This window comes from Lissotriton helveticus, chromosome 3_1 (genome assembly GCF_964261635.1).
Source record: "Lissotriton helveticus chromosome 3_1, aLisHel1.1, whole genome shotgun sequence".
In the NCBI taxonomy this organism is placed as follows: domain Eukaryota; kingdom Metazoa; phylum Chordata; class Amphibia; order Caudata; family Salamandridae; genus Lissotriton; species Lissotriton helveticus.
The window spans coordinates 1,547,496,483-1,547,512,132 of record NC_136061.1 but is presented as its reverse complement, the minus strand read 5'-3'; the positions used below and the strand labels follow the sequence as shown (position 1 = coordinate 1,547,512,132).

Below are 15,650 nucleotides of genomic sequence, written 5' to 3'. Positions count from 1 at the left end.
ATTTTATTAGCAATAACAGATTTCGCAATATTACTCATCGCCTTGCTTATGTCGCAATCTGTATGGAAATATACCAGGCCATGGCAGCTCGCATTTTGATCGACTGACCCCAATACTGCCCATTCTGATCACATGGTTAGCTACAGTATGTGTGCATCAAATGTATCAAACCTTACAAGGAGATGTCTTGTTACAGATCTTTGTCCATTGGCTGAGGGAATCATGGTTGACTGTAACTACGTATAATACTTCTTGCTACGTGTCATATGGGTGGTCTTGTGGTTTGAGTCTATAAAGTGTACCAAACGTATTAAATCTTTGGACATTCAGGCTTCTATGCTGACTGTCTCCATGTTGCACGTTAAACTGTTATTTGTTGTGCTAATAAATCCACCACTCACTGAGTTGACAAAGAGCTGTGGTTGTGTTATCTTTCTATCAATTGTTATTCCTTATATTACAGATTTCACTTCTACACTCTCAGGCCCATTCTAGACCTCAGACCCCTAAACCAATACATCTTGTCAGAACATTTTCACATGCTGACTTTACATCAAGTTCTACCATTGCTCAGTCAGGGGGACTTCCTAGCAACCCTAGACCTGAAAGACGCATATTTCCACATCCCCATTCACCCAGGACACAGGAAATATCTCAGGTTCACCACAAACAACCAGCATTACCAGTTCAAGGTCCTGCCTTTCGGGGTCACTACTGCCCCCAGGGTGTTCTCCAAGTGCTTAGCGACAGTGGCGGCGCATCTTCGGAGACAACACATCCATGTCTATCCTTATCTGGACGACTGGCTTGTTCAGGCAAAGTCAGCCCAGCAATGTGCCAGCCACATGTCCTGCACAATTCACCTCCTACACAGTCTAGGATTTTCACTAATTTACCCAAAATCACACCTTCAACCCGCACATGTACAACAGTACCTGGGTGCAACAATCAACACTCTGACAGCGACAGCGCACCCAAACTCTGCCAGAGTCAACAGCATGCAATTGCTCATTCGAAAATTCAGGCCCCAACACTCGCTCCCAGCGCAGGTATTCATGCAGCTAATAGGTATGATGGCCTCCTGCATCTTTATAGTCCCTCACGCAAGGCTACACATGCGTCCGCTTCAGGAGTGCTTAGCACGACAGTGGAACCAGGCTCAAGGACATCTGAAAGACCTAGTGTTGGTGACCGGTCATGCATACAACTCTCTGCATTGGTGGAACACACAAAACCTTTGCAGGGGACGACCGTTCCAAGAGCCTGTACCACAGATAGTGCTAACAACGGACGCATCTCTCCAGGGTTGGGGAGCACATGTCCTCCATTATACAGTGCAGGGACTATGGACAGCGCAGCAGCAAAAGATGCATATCAACCTATTGGAGCTCATGGCAATTTTCATGGCAATGAAGGCCTTGAGACTGCATCTGTGCAACAAAGTCATGCTGATCCGGACGGACAACATGACTGCCATGTATTACATCCAGAAGCAGGGAGGCACGCACTCTCCACAATTGTCTCATCTAGCCCAGTGCATGTCGAAGTGGGCCATTCAAAGGAACATGTTCCTCATGGCGGAACATCTCCCAGGCAAAGACAACCAGATGGCGGACCTGCTCAGCAGGCACAGCCACCAGATGCACGAGTGGGAAATACACCCCTCAGTGCTCCAACCATATTTCCAGCAGTGGGGTCATCCAGAGATAGACCTATTCGCCACAAAGGAAAACGCAAAATGCCAAACCTTCGCCGCCAGGTTCCCACACCCGCAGTCTCAGGGCAATGCGATATGGAAGAATTGGTCAGGCAGATTTGCGTATGCTTTTCCTCCAGCACCGCTCATACCGCTAGTGGCACGCAAACTGCGGCAGCACTCCATGACGCTCATCCTAGTTGCTCCAACGTGGGCACGGCAAGCGTGGTACACCACGTTCCTAGAACTTTCAGTGGTGCCTCACCAACGGCTGCGACTCAAGCCCAGTCTCCTTACTCAGAACCGTGGAGACATTCAGCACCCAGATCCGCAACAGTTGAGCCTTGCAATATGGCTCCTGAGGTTATAGAGTTTGGCTACCTCAACCTGCCCCCTGACTGTATGAACATCATCAAGGAGGCAAGAAGACCTACAACCAGGGCATGCTATGCGGCCAAATGGAAGCGATTTGTCATCTACTGTTCTCATAATGACATAAATCCGCTAGATGCATCCACGCAAAACATTATATGTTATTTGTTCCACCTATACAGATGCAATCTGGCATATAGTTCCTTTAGGATACATTTGCCCGCAATGGCAGCTTATCTTCAGAACAGACAGCATCTTTCTCTTTTTAGAGTGCCAGCTATTAAAGCTTTTATGGAAGGGCTCAAAAGAGTAATTCCTCCTAGACACCCTCCTTCACTTGTCTGGAATCTAAACATAGTTCTCACCAGACTAATGGGACCACCCTTTGAACCTCTTCACTCTTGTGAGATACAGTTTCTAACATGGAAAGTGGCTTTTCTAGTGGCAATCACATCGCTGAGGAGAGTTAGTGAGCTTCAAGCCCTAACTATTCAAGAGCCATTCATACAGATTCATGCTAATCGGGTGGTGCTGCGTACCAACCCCAAATTCATGCCTAAGGTGGTGTCGCAGTTCCACATTAACCAAACCATAGAACTGCCCGTTTTCTTCCCAAATCCAGACTCGGTGGCAGACAGAGCACTGCACACGCTAGATGTTAAAAGAGCTCTCCTGTATTACATAGACAGGACGAAGGATTTCAGGAAAACTAAGCAACTGTTTGTTGCCTTCTCTCCACAACACAAAGGCAACCCCATTTCCAAGTCAGGTATAGCCAGATGGATTGTTAAGTGCATACAAATCTGTTATCAAAAAGTTAAACGTACATTAACAGTTCCCCCAAGAGCGCATTCCACACGCAAGTTAGGGGCATCCATGTCTTTCCTAGGTAACATTCCTCTAGAGGATATATGTAGAGCAACCACATGGAACACCATACACACATTCACCAAACACTACTGCGTGGATGTACACTCCAAACAGCAAGCTGCTGTAGGTCAGGCTGTTCTCAGAACTATTTTTCAGACTGCTGCAGCTGCCAGGGGCAACCGCCGCTAAGGAGGATACTGCTATTTATTCTATGCACAGATATAAATTCAGCAGCCCACATGCCTCGAACGGAATATGCTACTTACCAGTATGCATCTGTTCTTGGCATGTAGGGCTGCTGACATTTATATCGCCCGCCCTCCTCCCCGGTGCCTGTCGCAGCTGTAGCACTCAGAATCATTCTCAGGCATGGTCATCACTTACTGTATTACACTCCATCTCTGCCACAATGGCGAAAAACAATCTGAAGATGGAGAGGATGCCCATGCGCACTGTAGTCCAAGGGAGGAGCCACCTATCTCGTGATACTTCGAAGACTCTTCCAGGACAACAATGTGCAATCATCCGGACCCAACACTAGGCGGCGATCTATGCACAGATATAAATGTCAGCAGCCCTACATGCCAAGAACAGATGCATACTGGTAAGTAGCATATTCCTTACTGAAGGTAAGTAATTTGTTCAATTGTCAGTGCCCGAAGGACTGGTCTGACAGGCCAATGTGTGGGCCATTTTTTGTGGCTGTTGGTGAACTGTTTTATGGTCTGTTGGGCCGGATTTTGCTGTTGATTTTTCTGATATTACCTTAAATGTTACCTGCACCAAGCACAGCTGCATACAGTATCACATAATTTGCAAAACACCTATAGAATGAACCTTTGCAATTTCATTGCTGCACCAATTTTCAGAATGTTTTAGCTATCTGATTCACTAACGGTAGCCGCTTTAATTTTGGTTTCCTTCCTATCTTCTTCGCTAATCCGACGCTGCCCCTACAGAGGCCATGTTGCCATTTAATGAGGTCCTCACAGATGCCTTTTTGGGCACTTTTTTGAAACCATGTTCAGGTTGCTTCTTACTAGGCAGGTCGCTCGTCACCCTCGACCTGCACCATGTGATCCAGCCTTCCTTGTACAGCATCCGACTTCAGAGAGTTTGGTGGTGCATATGTCCTCCAGCAGAGTTAATCCCAACTCTTTCCCTACTACTCCACCTGATCGTGAATCTTAAAACGAAGAGACATTTTGAAAACAGTTTTTTTTCTTCTCTGCAAGCCTCGCGCTGCGGTCAGTGAACACCAGCTGCTTTCTAGGCCGCTACTCTGATGTCCTTTAGGACATAGTGGCACAAGATTTACCAGCGGTTCTGGACGACCTTCGGACTTCCCTTATACAGGCTATTCAGGAAGGTCGTGATGCATCGATATTTGTAATACATTCTGTCTTGGACACAACTGACCACTTGGATGCTAATGACAAGGGTAACTCGTCATGAAGAGCCCATTCATTTCAATGGAAATTACATGAAGAGCCTGCAAGTGCCTTAGCATCCAAGTGGTTAAGTCAGTCAGTGAACACTAGTGTGACTATACTGTGACCTGGATGAGGTCTACAGGCTTCTCTAGGAAATGTCCAAGCATCTCAGATGTTTAACAGAGTCTCACCTTGGGCCAAAAAGCAGACTCTGCCCTGGGACAGTTTAAGGAGAATAACGCCACAGCACGCTCCTTGGGGCTTTCCGCTCTAGCTAGACAAGCCTACCAACAATTTCATCCTGTCTGTGGTTACAGTCTGGGCTATACGTTTTGCCAAGGCCAAATACCTCTGCCAGTCCAGCAGACCTTTCAGCTCTTTTGTGGCATACACTGCAGTTCACAAAGACAATGCACAGGTCAGCAGGAACAATGTGCAGCTCACTCCCCTGCCTCTACTGAATCGCTTTAGTGTGTCTTTGCCGACCCATTGCCACCTTGTCGGAGGTAAGATCAATATTTCCTCTAAGGTTGGCAGGCCATTACTTCAGGCTAGTGGGTCCTCGAAACTGTCCTCCAGGCTACACCCTCTCCTTCCTTTCTACTCTGCTGCACCTTACACCACCATCAGGGTGGCTGACAGAGGACCTTCTTGTGTGTCTTGCATCAGGAATTGGGAACCCTTTTGTCAAAAGGTGGCATAGAGAATGTTCCTGCCTCGGAAGTAGGGACTGGCTGTTACTCCTGTTCCTTCTTTGTGCCAAAGAAGGACGGAGACCTTCATCCCAGTGTGGATCTTCACCCTCTCAACGTCTTCCTTGGAAAGGACATATTCAAGATACTCATACTTGCCCGGGTTCTATCTGCCCTAGCCCCTGGAGACTGGATGGTGATTTTGGACCTGCAGAATCCTTTTTCCCATATCCCAGTCCTGCAGGCCGACAGGTGCTTCCTACGGCTCACAGTTACCCACAATAATTTTCAGTTTGCTGTGCTTCCGTTTTGGCCTCACCAATGCCTCTTGGGTATTTACAAAAGTGATTGCGGTGGTAGCAGTGGAGCTTTGGAGTTCGGGACACCAGTTAAATGTTAAATGTTAAATGTTAAATTGGCTCTTCTATAGCGCACGGCTACTCCAAGGAGTGTCCCGGCGCTTTGGCGAAGAGAGAAACAAGGAAAAGTATACAGCATAGCAGTGCTCCAAGAAGGGCGGAATTTACAAAGAAAAAAGCCAGGTCTTTAGCTCCTTTCTGAAGGCTAGCAAATTGGTAGCCATTCTTAAAGATCGAGGGAGATCGTTCCAACAACGCGGTGCAAGGTACCGAAAGGAGCGACCTCCGATTCGAATACGCCTGATGGAATGAACCACAGCTTTGGCCTCATAAGCAGACCTGAGAGTTCTTCTGGGGACATAGAAGGCAATCCGCTTACGAAGATAGTTTGGGCCAATTCGATGCAGCGCCTTGAAAGCCAGAGTCAAAATCTTGAAAGTTACTCTCTTGGCGATCGGAAGCCAATGGAGTTGCTCTAGAAGCTCTGAAGCCTGCGCCCTTCGAGGGAGTCCAAAAATGGCTCTGGCGGCTGAATTCTGCACAACCTGCAGACGGGCCATCAGATATTTAGGAAGGCCCAAATAAAGAGCATTCACGTAATCAAGACGTTACCCTGTCAGAGCCTGCACAGTAATTTTTTTGTGCTGGGGGGACAGTAAAGGGAGGAACTTCCGTAACATTTTTAGGATGCCGAAACATTTCCCCGTCAGCCCGATGATCTGGGGTCTAAGGGAAAGGTCGACATCACACAGGAAGCCCAGATTTTTCGCCTTTACTGATACAGTGTTAGGTGGAGACATGTCACAAGGCCACCATGACTTCCAGCCTGGATCGGGCGGGCAGCCAAAGAAGAGCAACTCAGACTTGTCTGAGTTGCACTTCAAACTGTGTCCCTGAAACCATTTGAAAACGGCTTCGAGGCATTCCTGAATCCGCCCGCTGTCAAAATGTTCCCCCTTGCCACATGAAAAAAGAAGCTGGGTGTCATCCGCGTAGGATATGATCTGGGCACCAAAAGACTCCGCCACCGCCGCAAGAGGGGCCATATAGATATTAAAAAGGGTGGGGCTCAGGATGGACCCCTGAGGGACCCCCACCTCAAGCGGCGGCATTTCGGCGGAGAACGGAGGTGCCCAGACCATTTGCCGGCGGTTGGTCAGAAAAGACTTGAACCAATTCCACACCGTCCCACGGAAGCCTATCTCCCAGAGTCTTAAAAGGAGACCGGCGTGGGGCACGGTGTCGAACGCCGCCGACAAGTCGAGCATGACCAGGATGGCTTTTCCCCCTCCATCCAATATCTCTCGGATGGCATCAGTGATTTCGAGAAGAGCGGTCTCCGTGCTAAAGTTAGCGCGGAACCCCGACTGAGATTCGTGCAGAATGTTATTACTCTCTATGAAGGTGGAAATAGAGAGGTGCACGTGCTTCTCAATCACTTTAGCCAGCGAGGGGAGGAGGGAGATTGGTCTGTAATTCGCATGTGCGAGGGGGTCCAAAGATGGTTTCTTCAACAGCGGGAGGATAAGGGCGTGCTTCCATGCATTTGGTACCTCTCCTGAAGTCAGGGAGGCATTAAGCAAGGGATTGAGCAGAGTGTTCACTGCCGGTGCAATTCTCCCCAAACACTTGGCAGGGCAGGGGTCAAGCGGCGAGCCCGATTTAAGCCGAGAGAGCAGATTCAGAGAGGAAGCAGGAGAGATAGAAGGGAAGTCCCAGAGCAAAGGGCCAGCGTCCTTACCAGATGAAAACATAGAAGCTGGATGGTCGGCCGCAGGGGAAAGCCCCGATGCCGGAAAGGAGCCTTGGATGAGTTTGATTTTATTAGTGAAAAATTCACCAAGTTGCCTGATCCAGGCTGCAGTGTGAGCATGAGTGGGTGTGCCGGATGCAGGTGACACAAATTCCCGTACAACTTTAAAAATTTCCTTGCTCACGCATTCAGCAGCATCAATCCTGCGCTCTAAGTACACCTTTTTTGCCTCCAAGATGTGCTTATGATAGAGACAAGTGAGCTCCTTGTATTTGCTCCTGTCTTCCAGGTCATATCTCCGTCTCCAGGCTCTTTCTGCCCTCTTACAGTCTTGGCGCATCCTGGCCAGTAGTGGAGTAAACCAGGGGGCCGATACCTGTCTGCCCGCACCGTTGCTAGGCTTCCCAGGGGCTAACTTCTCCAGTCTACTAGAAAGCCATTTCTGAAACAATTCCAGGTCCTGTTCCAGATGCCCTGTGAGCTGACAAGGGTACCGACCAAGAGCATCTGCTAACATGTCAGCCGTTACTCTATAAAAAGGTCGAGACACTCTTGTTGTGTCTCTCACCCCTCTTGAGCCAAACGTGACTGCAGCTAAGATGCAAAATTTGATCAAATAGTGGTCGGTCCATAAGACTGGTAAAGGAGACGATGCCTCTATAACCCTAGTGGAAAAAATCTGATCCAGCACATGGCCTTTGTCATGAGTAGAACTGACAACATAAGGGGTCATCCCAAATGGACACACAATGTCCGAAAGTTTGATGGTGTCGGGATCTAACGGCTTATCCATGTGTAGATTGAAATCTCCCAAGAGGATACAGTGCTCAGATCTAAGACACGGCACTGAGAGAGCAGCCTGCAGATCATCAAAAAAGGAGCCCAGCGGACCGGGAGCCCTATAAATGATAATCCCTGAGCAGGTTTGGCGGGGGGACAGTTTGAGTGAACCCCAAGGCCTCAGTACCCGCAATGTTCTCTACCGCAAAAGTCAAGCAGGGGATACTGTTGTCCACTATAATAGCCACTCCACCACCTCTGCCGGTACCTCTATCCCTCCTAAAGATGGTATAGTTTGGGGGGATAGCCGCGGCAACATCGGGGGCGGAGCATTTGCTCAACCAAGTCTCGGTGAGAAACAGACACGAGATTTTAGAGTCGGTAAGCAAATTCCAGATGTCTGTGGAATGCTTGCTGAGCGATCTGGTGTTAAGCAGACAACACGGATACTGAGGGGAATTGTATCCAGAAACACAATCTTGCTTAGGGAACAAATTCCATCCACAACCAGGGCAGCCCTTCCTGAGCGAGCGGCCGCCCGGGAAAACATGGTGGCAAGAAGGAGCCGAGCGCCTGAGCGCAAATAACTCACTTGCGGAATAACACAACATAGCAGCCTGTATAATAACAGGACTGCCCCAAGGAATTTAAGAACACTAACAACTGAAAGGTCTACCACGCCGCCTCGCCGCCCTCCGAGACGCTGACGAGCGCAGACGGGCAGGACTCTGGCACAACTCAGGCACAGAGAAGGCACGCCCGCTGCGCGTCACCGCTGCGCGCCATGGGGCGAGCTTTAAGTAGGCAGCTCCCCCAGTCCACGAGCGTAAGGACGCTCAAAGATGGCGCCCACAGTTCCTCACCACTCCAAGATGGCGCTCCCCGCCCTCTGCCTCCCCGGAACCGGACCCGCTCAACAGCGGTGGGGTTACAAGCAATTACAGTGCGGGTGAGTGGCCAGAGACCCTGAGGATAAAACCAGGGGAAAATAAAATAAAATTAAATTAAATAAAAAAAACGGGACGTTTTAAAATTCAGAAATACCAGTCTTCTCCTATCTCGAATTTCTTACTGCAGACTCAACCACTTCCAGGTTATGGTGAACCTTTAAACATCGTTGGGGTTCACTGTCAACATGACAAAGACACACCTGATTCCTTGGCAGATGCTCCCATTTATTAGAGCTATTCTGTATTCAGTGCAATTTTATGCCTTTTTCTTGGTGGGGAAGAGTCCAGGATGTTAAGGCTACGATCCTGCTGTCTCAGCCTCGGTCCTTAATATCTGTGCCTATGAACCTGAGGCTCCTGGGATTGTTTGCCTCTTATATTCTGCTGGCTGAATATAGCAGGTGGCGCATGTGGGCTCTTCAGTGGGATCTTAAATACCAATAAGCTCAGCATTGGGTGAATCTATTTGATTATTTTCAGATTTCGGAGGAGACTGCAAAAACCTTGCAGTGGTGGCCACTGGACCGCGATTGGTTAAGTAGCAGATCCCTCTTCTTACCCTACTCAGAGCGGACTGTAATCACTAATGTATCATTACTAGGTTGCGGTAGGCCATCTGGGAGAGGTGACGATCAGAGGCCTCTGATCTCCACCGTAGATTCAACACCATATCAATTTGTTGGAGTTGAGGGTGATTTGCTTGACTTTGAAGTCATTCCTGCCCACCATCAGAGGAAGGCTGATGCAGGTGCTCGTGGACAATACGTTAGAGCACAAACGATAGGCAACAAAACAGAGTATATAAATATATAGGTCAGCACATAGGACACCAAGAGGAAATGAAATGGGAAAATCCTTTAATTGATTCTGTGCATCTTTATTTAGTTTCTTCTTCACCGAATACAGATAAGCATAGCTAATGCATTTCACCTAGTTGCAGTCTTCCTCAGGACTACAAAGATACATAAACAACAATTTGAAATAATATTAGTTACAAACCTACAATATATACAATTCTATATACAACATAGGATGACATATTGGGTTAAAAAACACTCCTCTGTAAACCACCATTAAACATGACTCTGAAAACAATACAATACACAGATTATCATTCTGCCTATGAGAGGCAGACAGCTTGGGAAAACACAATAATACACATGGCTTTTAAACATCCATTTTAGTAGAGAATCTCTATACATTCATGTCATAGTGAACTGAACAGCATGACATAATATTACATGTATCACATGCAAGTGTGTACTAACATTGCCTACGCAACCAGACAAATCACATATTCATCAAGTTTCTTCAAAGGAAAAAACAAATGATCCTTAAGGTTTGATTCGCAGTGATGTCATGTCTGTGAAAGTGTGGAATGTGCACAGGATTGCGCATCTTTTCCCTGCCTCAAAAGCAAAAAGATGTCCAAAAGATGCTGAGCGGAACCATCACAAAAGAAGAGCCCTCCCTTTTAGGAAAGTAAACACTTCCTCCTGGGGCCTCCTGGTGTTTAGACACCAGCGTTCAAGTGTTGGTGAGCATAGTCAATTGAGTCCAAAACAATATAACCATTAACCTACTTGTTGGAGACAATAGCTGTATACCATACCATTTACCTCTCATGTTGGGAGCTCTGGCTCTGGTACAGATTTTCTGATGTTGGGGTGGCCCCATGGACCATAAGGACAGACATTGAGCACCAGGAAATCTGCTAACCTCAGCCCTTAAAACCAATGGCAGGGAAGCGCACCCGCAGCTTTAACTAGTGATATCTCGATATCTGGAAGGGCTAAGCACAACATTACAATGATTCCAGAATCTGTGAGATTTTCCAGCAGAAAGAATGGTACCCGAGGTGGGACTCCTGATTCCTTGGCACTCCACAGGACTGATGGAGAGGTAATTACAGGCACCCAAAGGGCAGGGGAATGGTTGAGAGTGTGCAGGCTCATCCTTCCCATAGGCAGGCAATGGAGCCTCTCCTCTACTCAAGTCTTCATGCCCAGTGTTGCATTCTCTGGGCTGCTAGCAGGCTGGTTGCCTTTTCGTGTTTGGGGCCAGCTCAGGCCAGCTAGGGTGTCCCATGCAGGTCCTTCCAGTGGATTCCATATTAGTTCTCCTGGCACGGACAATGCAGCTCTTCAACAGGCAGGTATGTCGTCCTTCTTGCAGAGGCTCAGTAAAGTGGTTCTACAGAGACTTCCCAGATTTATGCCCATTGTGGATGGGTAGTGTTCTCTTCCCCCTACACTGGTATTTAGGTCCTCTTTAATTGTTGAGCAAAGTAGTGGCTGGAGCCACCAGAAATTACCTTATTCTGATGGCGAAGTCTTGTCAGTCCAGTGATCTGTAAGTTACAGCTATTCAGGGATCACATTATGCTTTGTTTTTCAATGTTTCCTTCCAATCTCTTGCTACTTGCTGTCCATCTCGCAACCCATCTGGTCCTTATTCATGCAGCGCTCTCTTATCAGCTTACCGTTGTTCCCCAACTCCCTAACTAGCTCAGTAGGTGCCAAAATCACACCTATGGGCCTGTTTAATGATCTTCTCTGTTTGTAGGGATTTTCCTAGTTTTCTTTATTCAGACATTTTCAGTTTTCTTTTTACTGTACAGTAAATATTATTGTAATGTAAGAGGGATTTGTAGAGAGGAGGCCGTGATGTGTTGGTGGAGGTCGTTCCAGGATTTGTAAATAAACAACAAGCAAGTAGAGAGGCAACAATGAGAGTAATTATACGGTGCTGCAATACACCAAGACGAAACAAATGTCCTTCAATGATGCAAAAAAATCCTTTTAATGTATCCTTTTGTGTATTCTTGGTACAAGATGATAAAACAGACATCCAGTATTCTTAGTACAAGATGATCGAACAAACAGCCAACGCGTTCCGCCCGTTATGGGCTTCCTCAGGGCAAATACACAGGTACGATCATCTTGTACTAAGAATACTGGATGTCTGTTTTATATGTTCATGGTCCCGTGGCAGTGGACTAGAGAGGTGGGCAGCATTTGTAAGGCAACCTATTGTGATTTCTGTGTATAGTGTGGTGGTGCAACTAGCAATTCCCTACTGCCATTTTTTGCTGTTTTGTTGTTTCGTTCCAGGATTTGGCAGCTGGAGAATGATTGACCTCCCATTGTGATTGTGTGGATGTGGAGTGTGTGAGTGAGTGTGATGCTGAGCAAAGTTGCCTGGTGGGTTGGTGGAAGTGAAGCCGGTGATTGAGGTATGTCAGTCCCATGTTGCATAAGGACTTAAATGCATGTGTGAGAAGTTTGAACTGCCAGTTGCTTCTGGGTGGGGAGCCATCTAAGGAATGGTGTGGTGTGGGTTTGGGGTGGAAGGTAGAGGGCGAGTCTGGTGGTGGTGTGTTGGATGGTCTGAAGTCTGTGCAGAAGATGGGTTAGGATGCTTGTGTTGAGTGCATTGTCGTAGTCCAATTTGCTTGTGATTAGGGCCTGCGTGATGGTACGTCTGGTGCCCAGTGGGAGCCACTTTAAGATTTTATATAGCATGCAGAGGATTTGGAAGCATGGAGAGGTGACGTCATTGACCTGGGACTTCATGGTGAGATTGGTGTCTAGGATGAAGCTAGGTTCCCAGAGTGGTTGGTTGGGGTGAGTGTGGGTCTGAGTTAGGCGGGCCACCAGATGGAGTCCCAAGTTGAGCTCTTATTCCCAAAGATCAGCACTTCAGTTTTGTCAATGTTGACCTTGTTGACACTTCTCTTTCATCCAATTGGGCACGCTGGTCATGGGTTGTTTGAAATTTGTCTTGAAGGTGTCGTCTGAAAAGTAAAACATTAGCTGGGTGTCTTCAGTATATGAGATTATGTTGATTCTGTGGAATCTGATGATGTTAGCCAGAGGAGTCTCATACATGTTGAAAAGTGTGGGGCCGAGTGATGATCCCTGTGGGACTCTGCAGATGAGGTCCTCGGATTTTGATGTGAACGGAAGGAGCCTGACTGACTCATGTGTTCTTCCGGAGAGGAAGGAAGCCGTCCATTTGAGTGTTGGCCCTTCTACTCCTACTGTGTGTAGTCTGGCGATGAGTGTGTAGTGAGAGCCTGTGTTGAAAGCTGTGGAGAGGTCGAGTAGGATGAGGGCTGCTCTCTGTCCATGGTTGAGGATGGTTTGTATGTTGACTGGGGCCGCAATGAAGGCTGTTTCAGTGCTATGGTGGTTTGAGAATCCTGTTTGCAAGTCATCCAGGAGTTTGTTTCATTCTAGGTAGTCTCAGAGTTGTCTGTTGATGGTATTCTCAATTACTTTGGCTGAGAAGGGGAGTAGCAAGATGGGTTGGTAGTTGCAGAGTAATTTGGGGTTGGCTGAGAGTTTTTTGAGGAGGTCAGTGATTTCTGGATGTTTCCAGCTATCTGGGAAAGTGGCTGTCTTGAGGGGGGTGTTGATGATAGAGGGGAGTGCCGCACTGATCGTGGCTCCTCCCAGGTTGTGGATATGGTGAGGGCAGGGTTCTGTGGGTGCCCTTGAGTGGACTGTCGTCATTATTGCTACAGTGTCCTCGATGGATAGAAGGTTCCATGCTGTCAGTTGGTAGTCTTTGGTTGATGAGGTTAGTAGGCTGGGAATGTTGATGGGGGGGGGGGGGGGGGGATGTGGTTCAAAGTTGCTGTACATCCTGGTAATTTTGTTTCAATGAAGAAGTCAAAGAGGTTGCTGCAGAGTTCATGTTTAGAAGTGAGGGAGTTGGTTGCAGCTGTTGGGTTAATGAATTCCTTGATGATGGTGAAATGTTCCTTGCAGCTGTTGGAGCTAGAGTTGATTCTAAGTGCGGCCTTGTGGTTGTTTTTTGCGGTGGTTCCTTGGGTGGGGTCTCCATTTCCTTTCGAGTTGCTTGCAAATTCTCTTGGATTCTGCGGTCAGCATTGTACCAGCGAGCTTGTTTGTTCACTCTTTTGGGTTTGGTGTTTTTCAGGAGTGCCAGGCTATTGGTGCCAGTGGCGATCCAGTTGTTTATTATTGATGAGGTAGTTGGACGGGTCCAGGTAGTGTAGTTGGAGGGCGTTGTGCCATTCCATTTCCATAACTTTCTTCCAGCAGTGGCTTGGGGTTTTGCTAGACTCCATAGGCGTGGTTGGTGCCCCTGTTATGTGGAAGTCGACGATGGAGTGGTCCAGGCATGTGAGTGGAGTGATGTAGCTGACTTGAACCTTGTCGCTGGAGGAGAAGATGGGGGGCCAGAATGTGTCCGGCAATGTGGATAGGGCTTTGTACAAACTGGGTGAGGCCTATGCTCTGTAGACCTTCGAGCAAGTCCGTGGAGTTGGCGTCCATGATGTCATAGAGACGAAAGTTGAGATCGCATAGGAGTTTGAAGTCTTGGGTGCCAATGGCAAGGGGTGTGGTGATGAGGCTGCTGAAGTCTGTGCACGGTCCAGGGGGTGGTATGCAAGGGTGTCTTCGATAGTGGTTTTACTGTCTGTCTGAAGCTGTGTTCATAAAAGTGACTTCTGGGTCAGTGTAAGAGGTACACTTGATGGTCTTTGTGGATGATGGCAAGTCCTCCTGGTTAATAGGGTTGGTCCTGGTGCATGATTTTGTATACAGTAGAGATGGCTGTGGTGATGTCCGACCCTGATATGTGGGGTTGAGCCAGGTTTTGGTGAGGAAGAGGTTGTCCTGCGTGTTGGAGTCGAAGAGGTCCCAAATGTCAGTGGAGTGCCTGCCGAGTGAGCATGTATTGAGGAGCATGCATGCGGGATGGGTGTGTGGTGTTGTGTGAATGCGGGTCTTGCATTCTGACTTGGCATGGGGTTGCGGTGAGTGTGTAGTTGGTGGGAACGGGTGTGTAGAGACATATCAAATGGCAATGCGAGCAGGCAAAAAGGGGTCCACCGTGGACTGGGGAGAAGCTCTGCAGCAGAATTTGTGGCATCAGCCAGGGCTGAGCTTGTCTGCAGTTTAGCTGCGGGAGGCATTTGGGCCAGGGTTCCTGGCGCTGGGTGCGGTCCAGGCTTGGACGTTAGCAAGCGGACTTGCCTTTGGTGCGACCTCTGTGCACCCGCGCCACGGCTTCCATTAAGTAGGGCCTTGGAGAGTGGAAGGAGTGCATGGGCTGTGGGAGGGCTCAGCAAGAGCGAGAAAGTGCAGCAGGAGCTGCAAGGTGGGAAAACGCGATCGGCGGAGCAAGTTGGGTGGGGGGGGGGGCAAAAGCTCACAGAATAGACCAAGATTCAAAACAGAGCAATAGGAGGAGCAAAAAATGCAAAAATGCGCAGTTGGTAGGAACAAAGGATGCAACAAGGAGCAGATCAACAGAGACAGGGCAGATAGTAGAGACGGCACAAACAAAGTAGTTACTGTGTTGGGGCAGAACGAGCAGCCAACAGGGAAAACAGCAGGAGACCGACACCAACACGAGTGAGAAGGGCAAAGTGAGGTCAAGGACACACTGAAGCAGAAGAGAGATGTCTGGACACCTGCTTATTGAAAATGTTGCAGATTTTGCTTTAAAAGCATGGCGTCTAAAACAGAAAGAAAGATAAATTCCTTTTGGGACGATTAACAGAATTGGGATGCAGTGTTTGAAACAATCTTCCAGTGGTACCTCTCCAAACAAGCAAACAGGAGTGTTTGAAAGCTGTCGTTCACCGCCCATGCCCACGTTTCTGTGAGATCGAGACCGCTTACAATTGCAGTGACAGGCAGGCAGAGTATACCCTGGAAACAACTAAAGTCTCAAGTTGAATCTCCTCCCTTGGTCAGGGCGAAGA

General features: G+C 48.1%; 1 protein-coding gene across 6 annotated transcripts in view; it reads left to right on the top strand.

Annotated features, from left to right (window-relative positions):
* The window catches only part of CEP164 (centrosomal protein 164), a 385,375-nt gene that overhangs the window by 181,361 nt on the left and 188,364 nt on the right, over positions 1-15,650 (top strand). The gene's annotated exons all lie outside the window — the stretch shown is intronic.